Source organism: Amblyomma mixtum, chromosome 5 (genome assembly GCF_055824585.1).
Source record: "Amblyomma mixtum isolate Tamu chromosome 5, ASM5582458v1, whole genome shotgun sequence".
Taxonomy (NCBI): domain Eukaryota; kingdom Metazoa; phylum Arthropoda; class Arachnida; order Ixodida; family Ixodidae; genus Amblyomma; species Amblyomma mixtum.
In genome coordinates, this window is record NC_143016.1 from 93,698,823 (window position 1) to 93,717,574 (window position 18,752).

The 18,752-nt window shown below is 50.1% G+C and overlaps 1 pseudogene; it reads left to right on the plus strand.

The window, feature by feature from the left end:
- The first annotated feature begins 829 nt into the window (after positions 1-829).
- LOC149343082 (uncharacterized) lies at positions 830-3,963 on the plus strand (annotated as a pseudogene).
- The last annotated feature ends 14,789 nt before the right edge of the window (positions 3,964-18,752 follow it).

Below are 18,752 nucleotides of genomic sequence, written 5' to 3' on the forward strand. Positions count from 1 at the left end.
TGGTACACTCATAACTGGGGGCACTATACGCACTCAGCACACACATGTTGAAGACGAACCAGCCATTGCTCTAGCCATTGCGGGATCCTCGGCATAAACCATTGCCAGCGACTCAAAATTGGCGATACGTAACTACACGTTTGGAAGAATCAACCCCACAAGCAGCACGGATTCTGCACCCAGGATACGGCCAGTAGGGCCTCCCTTCCTAGTTTGACGTCCTACCACTCAGACGCCACGGACAAACTCAGGGTGTCCACACTTGTACACTGTTCGATCACTCACCTATCATACACCATAACTTCAGAGACACCCTCCGTTTCCACGGAAATCATACACCACTAACCCAATGCCCTCCATCTTTATTGCAAATATACGATATCACCCCCCATCTCACTCGATGTCTTCCCAAGAGACTACTGCCGGGCCTCCACCGACTTGTACGCAAGCACCCTCTCCTGATTGGAGGGGACTTACACTGCCAGCACACCGACTGGGGTTACCGTTACAGTACAGGCCGTAACCAGCGCCTCTGGTCCCTAGTACAGGAACTGCGCCTCACTACTCACAACAATTTCCACACACCCACGCGGATCGGTAACAGCGTCAGCATAGACACCAGTCCGGACCTAACGCTCAGCCGCTGCCTGCGTGGAATCACTTGGACAAGAACACAACACACACTGGGAAGCGATCACTACATCATTAATATCTCGCTCCCCTTCAAACAACCCTGCCCTAAATACCTAACTCACACGCTGGTGAACTGGGACGCCATCCGCGCATCGTGGAAAGACCTCCCTAACACGCCTATTATGGACATCGACGAATGGGAACAATCACTTACAACCATGTCAATCACAACACCCAACACATCACAACAACACAAGACACCCCTACCTTACGCTCTTGCCTCGCCCACCTCTTGGAGGCCTACGACAGCCTCCTCGGGCGCTGGAAACGCAACAAGCTCAACAGAAAGCTTAAACAGCGGCTGGACACGCTGCAAACGCAGATACAACAACACGCGGAGGAGCTCTGCCGCTCTAACTGGTGGCAAGTTTGCGACGGACTGACCGGCAAACTGTCCAACAAGCGAGCTTGGCAACTTCTCAGACATCTTATAGATCCCACACAGTCCAAATCCTCTACACAACACCACGTCACACGCCTCTTACACGCACACAACAGCAACTCGGACGCACTCCTAGACACCCTTCAATGGACATACACCTCACCCGGCACACCTGACCCTATGCCCCCTTACACAGGCCAGCCTAACCCGGAACTGGACGCCGATATATCTGAGGTGGAAGTCAGAGCGGCCCTCCTGACTCTCCGCACGAATTCGGCGCCGGGTCGACAAAATTTCCAATTCTATGCTCCACAACCTGGATGACTAGTCAGTCACCCAGATTACAGACTACATCAACAAATGCTGGGCGGAGGGCACCCTCCCCTAGTCCTGGCGACACGCCAAGGTAATATTCATACCAAAACCGAACAAGCCCCTTGCATTAGAAAATCTACGCCCAATCTCGCTCACTTCGTGTCTCGGAAAACTTTTCGAGCACGTGACTCTAGCGAGGCTGACACTTCACATGGCGGACAACGACCTTTACCCGCACAGCATGGTGGGCTCCGCCCCCATCTCTCCGCTCAGGACGCCATGCTGCAGCTCACTCACGACATCTTCGATCCGGATATTCCGGCCCACACAAAGGCAGTCCTGGCTTTCGATCTCTCCAAAGCCTTTGATCGCGTCGAACATCAGGCGATTATTACTGCCCTCTCCCCTCTGAATATAGGTGCAGGGATGTACACCTAAATTCAGGCTTTTCTCACGGACCGCACGGCTGAGGTTCATTTTGGCCCCCTTGCCTCCCCACCCTACACCCTTAGGAGCGTCGGCATCCCACAGGGGTGAGTCCTCTCTCCTTTCCTATTCAACGCCACCCTAATCCCCCTCACCCGGAAACTGTCTGCCATACCTAATCTCAAACACACCCTCTATGCGGATGACATCACACTCTGGACCACCTACGGTAGGGATGGCAACATAGAGGGCATCTTACAAAACGCCACCACACTCACACAAGACCACGCCCAGAGCATCAGACTTTCGTGCTCCCCAGAGAAGTGTGAGCTCCTTATTCTCCGCCTAACCAACCGCGGATACCCCACCGCACCCGTTGCCATTGAGATGAATGGCTCTCCCATCCCAGGGGTGGATACTCGCCGGGTTCTGGGACTCCACATCCAGAACAATGGCAAAAACACCGTTGCCCTCAAGAAGCTCAAACAGGTGACAGGCGCGATATCGCACCTCATCCGCAGCGTTTCGGGCAACCACAGAGGCATGAAAGAGCACGACCTATGTCGTCTCATTCATGCCTTCGTCCTCAGCCGTTTCTTATACACAATTCCCTATATCCGACTCACCGGACAAGAAACGGCCGCCTTGGATGTCATGTTACGCACAGCGTTCAAGACGGCCCTACACCTGCCAGGTAGCACTTTCACAGAACGCCTTCTACACCTAGGCCTCCACAACACAGTTGGGGAGCTTGTGGAAACCCATCGCCAAGCGCAATACTTGCGACTCACGCAAACATCCACTGGTCGCCATATCCTGGGGTCTATAGACAATCGTATCCCAGCGAATGACCCTGCCCTCCTCCCCATTCCTCGGCCCCTCCATCGAGAACTTCTCATCAAACCTCTCCCTCGCAATAGCACCCCCAGCATCATTAGTCGCTCCGCCGAGCCCGAGCAAAGGCGCTTCACAAATACTATGGCTCCGAATCTGATGCCGTATGGGTGGACACCGCATGCACGGGTGAGGAAGCGGCGGTGGCCGTTGCCAACTCCTTCCTGCAGCCTCTTGCTATTGTCCCCCTCCCCTCGGTCACCTCCTCGGAGGCAGCCGAGGAAGCAGCCATCGCCTACGCGCTTGCACACACTGAGACACGCTACATAATATCGGACTCCAAAACAGCGATACTAAATTTCGCGCGCGGGCGAGTTCACGTCCCTGCGTTTAGCATACTCAGCTCGCCTGCCGCCCACCAGCCCCGCCATGTGGAGCTGATATGGGTGCCTGCGCTTTCCGGGAATCCCGGTAACGAGGCCGCCAATGCGTTAGCCCGAGGTTCTTTAAACCGGGCGCCGTCGGCCTCCGATCTGGGATTCAAGCGGGATCGCATGCACTCCTTCAGCGATCTGACGCAGGCCTTTCGGGCCGCGCGCCTGCTCTACCCTCCACCCCACCACTCCCGAGACAACTACCACCAGACGCTCTGGCGGCGCCTCCAGACGCGCACCCTCCCGTCACTCTGTGTGCAATCCCGATATCACTCCACTAGCCCTTCCTGTACCCTCTGCCAGCATCCCTCCGCTACCCTTTCCCACATCCTCTTCCTCTGCTCGGCGGACCCTCGGCCGCGGGGCCTGGAGCACCTCACCACTTGGGAGGCATGGGAGACCCTGCTGCGCTCCGCGGACGCGGCCAAGCAGGCCATCGCAACCAGCCGGGCTGCCAACGTCATGGTCCGCAGGAGCATGTACGCTTGAGTGCAGTGGGGTCGTGCGGGGGCCCAGGGGTCTGTGAGCCCGAAACTCCTCTGCATAAAATAAAGTTACTATGATGATGATGATTCTGCTAAATTATCAGCCCACTCGGCGCATTCGCCTAATCTGGACGCCAGCTGATGCCTCCCTTGCTGGTAATGAGGCGGCTGATAACCTAGCTCGAGAACTGTCCCGCCGAGCTGGGTCGTGCAGCCCACCCACCGTATACTCCGGCAAGGACAGGTTGTTTTCTTACAGAGAAATCCTGCAGCACTACAGGCTTGTAAGACTCAAATTCCCCTCGCAGATAAAATGCTCTCCAAGCAACAGGCCAAAGCCTGGTGTAAACTTCAAACACCTATCCAAATCCCCAATTGTGTAGCTTCTATTTGAAACGACTCAACTCAGAAAAATGCAAAAATTGTGATATCAAAGCCTATCTAAATCATATGATCTGGAACTGCCCGCAGTTCTTACCCGCGAGTCACTTCATTACCGACTCTGATCATTGGGAGGCTCTATTGCTCAGTCCCGACCCGGGGACACAGATCAAGCTCCTCCAGCTGGCTGAAGACGCCGCCGCGGCCCGAGGGATAGCGGCCGTCGTTTAAGCGGGGGGCGACTTCGTGTCTCTCCTCTGTATCCGCTGGTAATAAAGTTTCACCAGCACCACCACGAGTAACGTCTCTACCTGATAAGCAATCATATGAGTGCAATAACGTGCCAGGATCACAGTGGTTTCCAGCAGCGTCATAAAATTGGCTTTTGAGGAAAGTAAATGGCTCAGTATCTCTCACATATCTCAGTGGACACCTGAATCACGCCGGAAGGGAAGGGAGGGAAGTGGGAGTGAAAGAAGAAAGAAAGAGTTGCCGTAGTATAGGTCTCTAGGTCTCCGGAAATTTATTTCAGTAATGGTGGTGAAAATATTTTAATGAAATAGTTTAGGAGGCTGTAGCGGTGGTTGGAGCTCTCAGTCCGGAACCCCGTTGGCGTAGGCTGCTCCATCGCTCTTCTCACGCCTACAGCTTAGGCAAAACACCTCTTTAAACTACAAGATATCTGGTTACCGCACGGATTGAGGTCTCTTGGGAGTTGAAATTTAATGCAGTACAGAGTATGCAGGAGTATTTTCGGCAAAATGACCTCAAGCGATTCAGGAGCTTTGAAAGAATCAAAGCATTTGTTTAAAAAGGCAGTACGAATTCGAGCGTTGCGTGCAGTGCCATTTGTCGCATAGTCGTAAAGACACTGCCTCCATTAGCAGTCCACGGGGATGCCTGGGGACATTTTTTTTTGGTGGCTGGCTGTAATAGTCGCTGTATGTAACATTTCTGTGTGTGTCGGGCGACTATAGTGGCCGTTCTCTATCATTGTGTATTGGGCAAGATCAGTCGCCGCGCTGCTACTTTGTACAACCGAGGGAGAGGGAGAGAAACTTTATTTGAAGAGGAATTCGGGGCACGCCCCGTGGTCCCCGCATGACCCCACTGCACTCAAGTGTTTATGTGCCTAAGGTCCGTAACACTGGCAGCCCGGCCGGTAGTGGTGGTTGTGAAAACATTTATTCAGAACGGACAGGAGGTGTTTGGATCAGCCCGTAAGGGACCGATCCTTACAAACACTAGGTGGAGGTCCCTAGTTTGGGACCCCAGTGGCGGTAGCCGCCGCCCGGGCGCGCCCGACTAAGGCTTGTTGGGCCTGTAAGTCGTGGCAGCCGAGCAGGGTCGCCTCCCAGTCAGGCTGGTGGCGACGGTCTGCACGGCCGGATCCTCCGAGCGCAGCAGGGTCTTCCAGTCCTCCCAGGTCTTGAGGTTCTATAGGTCTCGCGGGGGAGGGTCCACCGGGCAGTGGGAAAGGATGTGGAGGGAAGAAGCGAAGGGTTCTGGGCATAGGGCGCATGCCGGAGTGGGGAAGGAGGGATGATAGTGGGCTAGGGTAAAGGGTGAGGGGAGAGTGTGTATCTGTAGTCTGCGCCAGAGTGTTGCTTGTTTGTTATCTAGGGAGGAGTGGGGCGTGGGGTAGAGCTGGCGTGAGGCTCTGTAGGCATGCGTCAGCTCGCTGACTGAGTGACGGTTGTTCCTTTTCAGACAACGGTCGAATAATTCTCTTTACTATCGATATCTCCGAGATATCGTTTTAAGCCGCCCTGAAGTTTTCGGTAATTCACGTCAGGTACTCGAATGAATACCGAGCTGGTCGAAATATTCCCTAATGAGATGTTCTCAGAGGTCATGGCTGCACAATGGATGTGATTGTGAGTATTTTGATATGCGTTGATCATGGCCAAAGCCACAATAATGTCATCAATGTAGTATTTCTAGATATCGAGTGGCCGTCCTAAGTCACAATATTGACACCAATGTAGTATTTCTGGATATCGAGTGGCCGTTCGACACGGTCGGTCATGTCCATGTACTACTTCCCAATTTACTACACACTGGTGTGAATGGAAGGCCGCTGCTATGGATTTCAGATTTTAAGGCGGAAGTCTTTAATGCCTCATCGCTGTAAGCAGGAGTTGACAGAAATGTCACGCTTTTGTTGCGGAAGCATAACTACGCTAGGTGTGAGTGATTTCGCGGAGCCCCGGAGAGCCTCAACTGCGCATGCGCGAGTAGCGAGTGACGTCACACAGCGCACAGCTGCGGCACTGGGGCCACCATCGATTCCTCCGCTACACGGGTGACTCAGTGGTGCCGCCGCCGCTGCGATTGCCGCGCCGTTGCTTCCGGAATTCTACTCGGGATGGCGATGGGCGAAACCACAGCCAATTTTTTTTTTCTATTGGTTGAAATGGTCGTGACGTCTCAGTGCTCGAATTTCAAACAGGGGCCAATCGTACTGTGGCTAGCAACCATGAAACCAATTAAAGGGATGGAATAGTGATGCTCCAAGTAAAACAAATAAATAAACGAAATGTTCAGGGGGCACTTTGGCACACTAAACTGCTTCAAGGCGGAAGCCTTTCTGGAGCACTGTTAGGCATTGACTGAGAGACTGTTTGTTATTGACTAGTGTTTTATTTGGCTGTATACTTTAACTGCGCATTCAAACTACACACTTTCAGAGGCGCGTTTCACTTCTCCCCTAGTGCGTCTCTTTATCTGCTTCTTCGACTTCGGCTGTATCCACGACTTCCTCAAAGTTTAGGTCGGGGGAGATTTCCGCAGATGGCTCATGCCCGGTGAATTCTTTATGTTTGATCGGGTCTACGTCGACTACTACCGCCTTGTGGTCACTGAAGTGGAGTGATATGTAGTCTAGATCTTTGACGCTGGGGTGGGTTCTGAAGACCAAATCCAAGCAGCTTCCGTACTTGGTGGTAGCTTTGTCCCGTGGAGTAGACAAGTGCAGACCCAGAGATTTCTGCATTCCATCTAGGAAGTCTTGATGCGTTCTGGCATCCTGGTTGAAGTCTCCTACCACTATCATTGGGCCAAACTTGAACCAGCTTGGTAGCACTCGTCCCATGAATTCATGGCCAGCCCGTTGGGATATGTGAGGTGACAAGTAGACGCACACCACGTTGAGTCCACTTCCGAGCTTGACACCGCACACTTCCCCCACATCAAAGTGCAAGTCGTCAAACTGTAGCGGTGTTAGGTTGACGTCTGGGTGCGCGTAAATGGCAACTCCCGCTGCTTGGTTGGAAGCACGACTTGCTCCTGTAACGTAGTGAAAGCCTTTGATCTCAACTGGTGCCACCAAGGGATTCATCCATGTTTCAGTTAGACAGAGAACCTTGCACCGAGCCAAGACATGGTCATATGCGACGTCTTGACCGTGTAGCGACAGTGAACGTACATTCACACAAGCTAGTGGAAGCTGTGATGCTTCCATGATCGCATTGCACCGCTGGGTGATTGTAGTCAAGCGATGCTCGTTTAGACGCCTGAACTCGTCCATGAGGCTGCGGTTTGGGTTGCTAGTCAAGCCGTGGCGGAACTTGGCCGTGCTCGTCGGCAAATTTGTTTTTGAGGAAAGGAAATGAATCTGTCTCGCATATCTCGGTGACACCTGAACCTCACCGGAAGAAGGGAGGGACATGAGAGTGAACGAAGACACCGTATTCAGTACACGCGGCTTTGAAAATGGTTTTTTGAGGAAAGGAAATGTATCTGTCTCGCATATATCGGTGGACACCTGAACCTCATCTGAAGAAGGGAGGGACATGAGAGTGAACAAAGACACCGTATTCAGTACACGCGCCTTTGAAAATGGTTTTTTGAGGAAAGGAAATGCATCTGTCTCGCATATCTCGGTGGACACCTGAACCTCACCGGAAGAAGGGAGGGACATGACAGTGAACGAAGACACCGTATTCAGTACACGCGCCTTTGAAAATTGTTTTTTGAGGAAAGGAAATGAATCTGTCTCGCATATCTCGGTGGACACCTGAAGCTCACCGGAAGAAGGGAGGGACATTAGAGTGAACGAAGACACCGTATTCAGTACACGCGCCTTTGAAAATGGTTTTTTGAGGAAAGGAAATGTATCTGTCTCTCATATCTCGGTGTACACCTAAACCTCGCCGTAACGGGAAGGGAGGAAGATGGGAGTGAACGAAGACACCGTAGTCACTAGACGCGCCTTTGTTCATTCCAAATCATCGAGCTGGCATGGCGAAGCGGTAGCGTGCTCGTCTCGCACTCCGGAGACCGGGGTTCGATTCTCAAGCTCGGAAAATTTCCTACTCTGTTTTATTTGTTTATCTGGTCTGACTAGAAAGGCTAACTGGTTAAGTAAGTCCCACTAACTTGGAGCATCACTATACGATCCCTTTAACTGGTTGCATGGTTAGTAGCCAAAGTGCAATTGGCCCCCTTTGAAATTCGCGCACTGTGACGTCACGACCGTTTCGACCAACTGAAAAGCGTGACATTTTCTGTCGACAACTTCTGCTTACAACGATGAGGCATTAAAGGCTTCCGCCTTAATAAAAATTACCGAATACACTTTGGAAATTCTGAAGTGTGATTGGCGAAAGCCATGTGGTCAACCCACCGCCGCTTCCCCGAACAGCTTGGCGCGTGGCGGGCTTCACGCATGTGCGACTTTTATTGTCTTTGGCGACAGCGGTTACGTTTTTGATTATAGTGTTTTAGAGAGCAGGTATTTGGCGCCCGTTACGCGGCTTCGCCGTTGACCGCTCGGCGTTATCATTAGCGTTGTCGTTGACGTTTTACAAGCCGATAATTTTAAGGAAAGGAAGCGCGCATGACTGGCTCCCTGGGTCAGTGGGCGCCTGAATCGCGCTGTTGTGTTGCTGTTGCGGCCGCAAGAACCGTTGCCTGGTAACCGGCGCGGTGGACACCCGAACCGCACCGTACAAGAAAGGAGGAAGCGGGAGGGCAAGAAGACAAAAATGAGCAGTAGTGGAGAAAATGAAAAGTGTATTGAGGAAAGGAAATTTCCAGTAACTGTCTCGTATATGAGTGCATGGATGGATGGAAACAACTTTATTACAAACAAAAAAAATCTTCCAGGGTGGTCCCCTACTGGTCCAGGAGTCCACGGGCTTGTGCTTCACGTAAAGGCCGATCCACCAGCAATTTCTGGCCGGCGGGCTGAGCGGTCCGTAAAGCAGCCTCCCAGGAAGATCGAGGGGGTTTGGGGAGGGGATGGGCTGTACTGCCTTTGGGGAAGGACATTCCCAAAGGTATTGGCAAAGTGTGGATCTGGGCACGCCACAGGTGTTACAATCAGGAGGAAAGGTGGGGTGGGTGGTGGTGGTGAAAACATTTATTTCGAATGAACTGGAGGTATGTTTGGATCAGCCCGTAAGGGACCGATCCTTACAAACACTAGGTGGAGGTCCCTAGTATGGGACCCCAGTGGCGGTTGCCGCCGCCCGGGCGCGCCCGACTAAGGCTTGTTGGGCCTGTAAGTCGTGGCAGCCGAGCAGGGTCGCCTCCCAGTCCTCCCGGGTTGGGTTGGGGATGGGGGGAATAGCGGGGTTGGAGGGGCAGGCCCACACCATGTGATAGGTGTCAGAAGACACTGCACTACAGTGTGGGCAGCTGCCGCTAAAGGAGGGGTCAAAATGTTTTAGCGCTGCCGGGCACAGCAAAGTATTGGTGAGAAGGCGCAGAAGGAGCCGCTCATCCGCCTTCTTCAGGCCTTTACATGGGCTAGGGTAAAGGCGATGACAATTTTGATAATATGTTGTAATATCTTTGAATGTATAGACCGGATTAAAATCCTCCCCATCCGATCAGGTGGGGTGGAAGCATGAGAGACGGTGGGGGGAAATAAAGCAGCCTGTCTGTAATTGTCGCCATGTGGCGCTGGATAAGGGCGACAAGGTACTGTGGGGTGGTGGCAGTGTCATGCAGCTGAATTATCTCCGTGGACACCTATCATCCGTTTGTAGAGGACGGGAGGAAGAGGCAGTGAAAGAAGAAATATAGTGAGGTTTGGTTTGGTTTATGGGATTTAACGTCCCAAAGCGACTCAGGCTGAGAGAGACGCCGTAGTGAAGGGGTCCGGAAATTTCGACCATCTGGGGTTCTTTTACGTGCACTGACATCGCACAGTACACGGGCCTCTAGAATTTTTCCTCCCCAGAAATTCAACCGCCGCGGCCGGGATAGGTCTGTAATGAAGAAAATAAATTTTAGGAAAGGAAATTATGGAAGAGGTTGCACCGCTGCGCGGAGGAGAGGCCACAGTTGGCGCGATTCCAGCGCAGGGACGGACACTGCGAGCATGGATGGTCACCGCGATCATGGACGGACACCGCGAGCATAAGCCATTAAAGGCTTTCGCCTCAAACAAATAGACCGATTTCACAAGCAGTTGCGCTACGCCACCGCCGCCGCGATGCACTCTGGGAGTTGTGGTACTCCGGCCGGCGGCCGCGTCAGCGCGGTGCGTGGCGCACGCGCGAGAAGCAGCCCTGTTTGCGTCGCCACACGGTGTTTCTCTGCGTGAATGCTGTATTTGCGGGACAAGTGCGTTCACCTGAGGAGTGTCGTGAGCTCCGACAACTGTGCGAAGCAGAGCGTCCCGGATTTTCCGTTTTCTAGAAGAGAAAAAGTAGCCAAGACATTGCATAGAAGCTGTTCACGAGAGGCAGCTGAAGAAGTGCCGTTCAGTACATTTAGCCGTACTGTCCCTGTTGATCAGTGGACAATGACGAATGGCAAATTTGCAAGGTCTGAACTGTATTAAATGCCTTTTACGAGGCTCTAAGCTTTGAGGCAGTCCCTTAAATTGTTAAAAAGAAGGCTATCGGATTTGCCTTCGTGCTGCGTCGTCAAGCCTTCTTTGCAGCGATTTCTGCCCGGTGCAAGGTTGTAAGGTAACCAGTGCGCGAAGATTCATTGTTATATTCAGGAATCCACAATGTTAGCTTGATGCACGTATTCACTCCTGATGCCTCGAGCTCCCATACTAGCGATAATGCTTTCTCTATTTCACGGAATGAGAAAGCGAGGCTATAAAACTGTGGAAATGTGGAATAATTTCCAACGTTTCGTTGAGTATACATGGTATTCCACTAACAGCCACATGCCATTTATGCCGGGATATCATCCACATTTTGTCCGTTGTTTTGGATAAAAAAGGCCATCTAGTGTTTACCAATCAGACAACCTTTTCAGACTCGTACTACGAAAATAGCGAAAGTGAGTCGTACGGGAGACGCCCTGGCAGAAGATTATATTAACCTAAATAAAGAAGTAATTAGTGTATCAATAATCAAAATAAAACTATTCGTCACGAAATTAAAATCCCCTAAACCCTAATTAGGCGTACTCAAAAGCTCCCCGATTGGCTTCTCCTTTTCTCATTTTGTACTGAACACAAGCATTTGTCACGTCTCCATTTAGAAAAACGGCATAGCTCGCTCGAATCGCTCACCTTTCCTGCTGGTGACCCGCCGAGCACGTCGTGAATACTGTGTGTTTACGTGAATAAAAAAAAAACAATCGCATGGCCGGTTTTGATCAAGGGCTATGATGAAAAAATAAAGGCAACAAACGCTGTGTGACACGTCTATAGCGAATGCCTAGATGAATACAGCGAATACTGAAACAGCAAAATTAGGTGGCAAGAAATGTAAATACTGCCTGAAGACGTTTATTAAATCGCGTGCATCGCTATGCGTTCAAATGTTCTGCTGACAAAATTAACGAAAGCGGCGGTCAAGCGCGTTTTTATCGCCACCTGCAGCATTTTCCAAAGCAAGGTTCGAGGAACAAACGCAGCGTCGCCACCGTGGGCACTCCACTTCATGCCGCAACTGACCACCCTCTCTGCGCTGCTCCTACCGCGATTAGCATTGCACCCCTCGAAACTCCGCCGTGGAGCCTCTGTTTCCTTTATAGAGCTCAACACAATAAACGAAACGGCGGAAAGCTACTGCGGCCGGGTATAATGCCAGTCAAGGCGCAAAGTAATGTAGCCTGTCGTGCAGACGATGCCACGAAGGACTACAGCCAAGATGGCGGCTGGCTACTTCCGGTAAACGCGCGCATGCGCAGTAGGCTTTGTGAAATCGGTCTATTGGCTGGGGCTTAGCTAAGGTTAAGCCTGGATATCTGGAAGCGAAAAGCTGGGGTGATGCTTATGATTTAGCTTATGGTTATGCTTTATGATTTAGCCTATGGATATGCTTACGGTTTAGCATATGGTTATGGTTTATGATTTATGAGTAGTAGTAGCAAGATGGTCCGCCATAAACATTGTGATTGTCTTTGCTGCGTCGTTTAGCAAGACGTTCTTCTCGCTGTTCGGGTGTCTCGGACGCTCGTTGAGCTTTCAGCCTTTCATTTCTTCGATCCTTTTCAGCCAACTCTCGTGGTAGCACTTCTGTATCGGTAGTATCACTCTCTTCTCCTTCCATATTGCTTGCGCACGCCTATTCTGTGGCAAGCGGTTATATAGCCTGCCTCCGCGATAAACGCGCGCTTGCGGCGAACGTCAAACGATGACGCATAGCGCGCGGCAGCGTGCGCCTGTTGTTGTTGTGGTGACTGGGAGAAGGATGAAAAGGGAATTGCACGGGCCTGCCTACTGGCTCGAGACGACCACCACCGCTGCCGCGTGCAGATAGAGGAGAATTAAAAGGTCAGAGAAAAGAGAAAGAGAAAAGACGCGCGTCGCAGCAACAACCGCGTCTGCCGAAGCGGACGCTGCTGAAAAAGCAAATACGTGGCCGAAGCCGCTATGGGCAAGCGCGCCTTATATACCCCTCTTTTCAAATGCGCATTGCGCACGGCTGCGGCGAAAGGTAAAACTGTGGCGAGGAGGAGAAGCGGCGGCGCATATGCGCAGTAGCCTGCGCCGTGCGTGACGTCACTAGTGCTCCGACATACGCCGGCTCACGCGAAGCGCGGTGTTGACTTGCGTAGCGATTTTCGCTTCAAAGCCGAGTAGGGAATTGGTCGACTTGGGGAATCGAATAGGGTCCCTGGAGTGCGAGACGTGCACGCTAACCGCTCCGCCATGCCTGTTCGATGGTTTGGATTGAACAAAGGCGAGTCTAGTGAATACGGTGTCTTCGTTCACTTCCATCTTCCTCTCTTCCATATGATGAGGTTCAGGTGTCCACCGAGATAAGCGAGACAAATACATTTCGTTTCCTCAGAAACCCATTTACCGACGAGCAAGGCGTAGAGCCGAACGGTAAATTGGTTTTTAAGGAAAGGAAACGGCGCAGTATTTGTCTCACATATATCGGCGGACACCTGAACCGCGCCGAAGGGAAGGGAGAAAGGTAGGAGTGAAAGAAGAAAGAGAGAAAGAAGTGCCGTAGTGGTGGTGGTGGTGAAAAACATTTATGGGAAATTAAGTTTTTTACAGAAAGGTGATTGGGGTAGGACCCTATTGGCCCTTTCCCCTTACAATACTGGGTGGAGCCCCTATTCCGGTGCCCCATTGGCAAGCAACGCCGCCCGCGTCCGTTGAACCAAAGCCTTTTGGCTTTTTAGGTCTTGACAGCCGAGCAGGGCCGCCTCCCAGTCCTCTCTGGTGGGGTTGGGGTTGGGGGGGATAGATGGGTTTGATTGACACGCCCAAACAATGTGGAAGGTGTCAGCCACCTCCCCGCAGAACTGGCACGCGCCATCAAAGGATGTATTGAAATGTTTAAGCACCGCCGGGCACAGTACAGTGTTAGTAAGAATTTTGATGAGGAGGCGCTCGTCAGCGCGATCCAGACCCTTACAAGGGGCCGGGTAGCGCCGGTGCTCCTCCTTGTAGTAATTGATAGTGGAGGTCTCCGGAATAATTTCGACCACCTGGGTATCTTTAACGTGCACTGACATCGCACAGCACACGGACGCCTCTTGCGTAACGCGGCCGCCACGGTCGGGTTCGAACCCAGGTACTCCGGCTCGGTAGACGAGCGCTTTACCACTGAGCCACCACGGCGGGTAGCCGAACGGACGATGGCATTCTGCGGACCCCCTGGCAGCTTTGCAAGAGGCTACCGCGTTCCACACTCAGAGGCGAAGCTTAACACCTTAACCACACAACAGTGACACAAGAAGCAACACTGCGTTAAGGATTTCGCCTACCAGCACTTTAGTTCATCAAAGCACCTCCTAATTTTTTTATTGCGAAAGCAATACTACGCTCATGAACGGCCTTTAGAGTAGCGGCTGCCGGTAGCCACGTTTGACCTTTAGAATGACCTCTGACGTCATACCAGGGTGAGAGATGGGCTACCAAGTCGAGTCGTTTCGAAACGGCGGCCAGTAGCCACGCGTGACAGGATCCTCCCGCTAGAGGAGCTACCCAGGTAGCACACGACGGCGGGCCAATATTGGAAATCCACTGGCAAAGCGTGGCCCTAACTAGGCCCAGAGTTGCCAGTGAGCATCCGATATTGGTTGTGCCACTCCTTAGCACATCCAACAATGGCCCTGGTTGTCCGTCGCTTTACCAGTATTGGCTGAGCCCTCATTAGATCCTGGCTATCATGGGCCAGGTTAGCCAGGATTGCCCCACTGTTTGCCATTGCTGGCTGTGCCATCATCGAATCATGGCTATCATGGGCCATGTTAGCCAGTGTTGTTCCACTCTTTGCCAGAATTGGCTATGCCATTTCCGGGAGCTGCCTATATTGGCCTAGGATTACCACCGCTTATCCAGTGTTCAAAGTATACTGGCAAACGTTGGTAAACATTGTGTCATCCATTAAAATGGGTTCAAAATTAATTTTATTGTCGAGTACCATATCGGCAGTTCATAATTTTCGAACGCGCTAAAACATGCGAGTTCAAAGATTTGGTTTTATTTATTACTATATTTTAACCGAACACTTTTGCAGTTTGTGAGCAAAGCTACCGATGATTCCGTTGGAAAAACTGCACTCTGGTTGCGCAGTGAGCAGCAATAATACGTTTAGAATTGCGATCGAAGTCCTGTTGATCAGAATTAACGTTCTGATTACACCCGAGACGCCTTCAACAAAAATTGTGAACAGGTGCCTTCAACAAAAATCAAATAAGTTTCCTTTGATTAAATTTTTGGAATAAAAAAATCACTTTTTTTTATTCGCTCTAGGAATTCACTGCCGCAGTGCGCAGCTGGTGTCTGCTTCAGGGAGATCGCGATACAAACGTAATAGATTAGCGCAAGTGCATTCGCTAAACCGAAATTGTGCTCAGTTTTGGCAACGTCCAGAAACGAAGCAGTCGCCTCGTAATTTCGAATTATGCATTGCGCTCGTGAAATATTAGGCGGGTGCTTCATAAACGCACGCGGACACGTGCTAAGCGATTCCTACGCTTCCCTACGTCGTGCCCTGTGATTGCGCCTTTCCCGTGTTTTCTGATTTGCTATTTCCTTCCTTTTCTGCAAATCGTTGTGTTGGAAATTGTTGTTTTTGACCATTTTATTCTTCTGTTGCGTAATTTGCATTGGGGGCAATATAGCTCTTGCTCACGTCCTTGCATATTTACTCGCAAGTTTTTTTTTTCTTTCGAACATGACCTTTATTGATGAAAACCGTCGAAAATAGTTGCGAACCACAATTCAACATGCCTTTGTTTGTTTTTGCTTTTTTTGCGCGAAACTTCCACACCAACAAACAATTTGAGGATTCTTCGACGACCACTGAATAAATGGACTGACAACTGTCGTTAGACGCATGTTAACCTAGCTTGTTTGGCGCATGTACGGTACATGAAACTATGAAAGAGCGCGCATTCTGCTTGGATATTTTTTGTTGCTTTATATTTTTGTTATCATGTGGTAACATTTTAAGCTATCTTGAACTAACAGAAGCCACATCATACGGCCCCACAAAATACGCGAGTGTCTCAAGTCGTTTTGGCGAAATGCATCTTGAAGCTCCAAGTTTTTCACTTCAAAATTTTCAGGCTTTTGCTGCAGCTTTGTAGCAATACTTTGACGCTTCCGTGTTTCCCATCCACTTCTCTCTTGTAGATATTCCTTTCTCTACTGCCTGTGGCCATGTGACTCATTCTCCAAAAATTCCAAACCCTTTTCACGTGTTTTGGCCTCTTTCCCTTTCTCTTTCAAGTCTTCAAGTCCAATATCTCCCCACCTGTTCTCCCGGCCGTGCCCTTTTCCAGGTAGCGGGATAACCCCCCACCCCGCGAAGCGCTATTTTTTCTTTTTGGTTGTCACTTTCTCAAACCTGTTTTCCCTCGCGCGCAGCTACGCGCTTCGCTGTTCATCCACCTCTCTGTCTCCACCTTTCAGCTCGAGGACTTTTCTCGGAACCACAAAACCTGTGCAAAGGACAATTCCTCTCTCCCCTCCAGCCAACCCCCCCCCCCCCCCACACCATCGTCTCCACTGCTCGTCTTGGAACCGCGCGACTCATCACAATAAGACATTCTTGACTGCACGGCGGAGCTCAACCACGTGCAAACCAACGCGACGAAAATGCATGCACACTCGAGCTAGCACCGTTCATAGTCTGCGCACGCGAAAAGCCACACTCATACGAGGGGGTACCCAAAAGAAACCGGACTTATTTTTGTTTGAACTTATTTGTTCACATTTTAAGCACAGACCTTCAATCTCCTTCAAAGTATTCCCCACTTGCAATGATACGCTTGTCGAATCTTTCATTCCATTTTTCAAAACATTGTTTAAATTCATCTTTTGTGATGCTATACAGTGCCTCCGTCGTTTTCTTCTTCACCTCAGCAACATCAGCGAAACGCTTTCCATTCACCTATTTTTTCATTCTAGGAAACAAAGAAAGTAGCACGGGGCAAGGTCGGGAGAGTATGAGGGTTGAGGAATAGGGGTCATGCCATTTTTGGTCTAAAATTGTCGTAGAGACAGGGCTGTGTGAGCAGGGGCATTGCCATGATGGAAAAACCAGTCACCCGACCGCCACAAATCTGGCCGCTTCCACCGCACACTGTTGCCCAATCTTTTCAAAACATCCAAGTAGAAAGCCTGGCTAACTGTCTGACCCTGCGGAACAAATTCTCAATGGACGACTCCTCTCACGTCGAAAAAACAAATCAGCATTGTTTTGAGGTTTGGTTTCACCTGACGAGCTTTCTTGAGGCGGGGTGAATTTGATGTTTTCCATTGGCATGATTGTTGCTTTGATTCAGGATTCGATTCAGGAACACTTGAGTTGTCCCCATAGCATCGTTCTTGTACGTCTTTCTTAATATTTCAAGAGTTTCCATTCAACTTTTTCCGAGCAAAAATCAGAATTCCACCGGCGCACGCTGTTCACGAAAATCAGTCATTGCAAAAACGACGTTCACACAAAACGGTCGTCACTCTAAAACTCTGCCTAAACTAGTCTGACCTCCTTCACCGACGGCACTCGGCTTACTGACTCTGGAATGTTCGTTCTATGCGCTCCTAGTGGCAAAACGCGGTACCACAGAAGCTTTGCCGACCAAAAAATTTAGTCCGGTTTCTTTTGGGTACCCCCTCGCATGGGCGTCCGGAAGGGGGGGCAAGGGGGGGCGGTTGCCCCCCCTTGGAATTACGGATATTATTTATGCACTAGTAGAAAACAACTACATAGGTGCCGCCTCCCCCATAACCGGCCATCGGGTGCACCCCCCTGGAAAAAGTTCTGCAGACGCCCTTGCCCCCTCGTATATTAGGAGAGCTCCGACGCTGTTCGTACCGCCTGCAAGATCTTTTGTAAGTACTAAAACTCTTTTATCTTGATATACGTCTGGAAGTTGAAGTGGTTTTTGTAGTAAATGTTGCTTTGACTACATGCGCCTTTATTTTTTCGGCAGGAGAAGAGAGCGAGCCAAAAAGCACGAGGACGACTTCTGTGTACCCACTCTCATTGCGAAATGGCTTGCTTGACGTCATGCGCAGTGGAATTGTGGCCGAATGGTGAGAATTTAATTTTTCGTCTTTGGTGAGATGAACTCACTAAAGATTCACTACTTTGGCTAACAGCGGGTTTGAACTCATATGAATTGAGATAGGATGCATTCAGGAATATGTCCTTTACCGCTTATGCACGACGGAAATCAGAACCGCTTAATTAATTTTCCACTGCAGACTAGTTGGTAAGGATATGTGTAATACTTCCGTAGTGTTTCTTTTTGCCTTCTACTCTTCTAGACTCAATAGAAAATCCGCAATTACTGGTTAAAGCTTTTGCCCAAGTTCTCTCGCAATGAAAAAGGGCATTACTCTGGACTATCAGACTAGTATTTTTGTGTGGTTTTCAAGTTGCAGTTTAGAATCCAACTATAGCATGCATGCGAAGCAACTAAGGTAAAACAAAGGTGCCCTGAGTTCCTTGCGTTCAGCGTATTTCGTCAAAAGTCGCAAGCCGCATTTTTGACCCCATTAAATAAAACTAATCAAAAATGTTGTTTTGACGTCCGTGTGGAAGAGACGCTACAACCTGTGCATATTTACTGGAATAAAAAATTACCTCGCAATTTAGAGATACAAGTTATGATATTAAAACAAAATAATACATTAATCTGTTTTCAATATCACATTAATTTGCTTATCTCGCATTGAATATATTTACTGGGAGTGCGACACGACGCATTAAACTAAATTAAACCATTTGGTGTAAGGGAAGTTTAGTAAATTAAATTCCACTTTGTGCAACTAATGTGGGGCTGGTTCTTAAGAATAAATTAAAAATTATCCTGTAAAATATGTTGCTAGTGTCTTCACGATGACTGTGTTTCACAAAATTCGGTGTTATTTTTGTTATGTTTGTTATGTTATGTTTGTTTTTG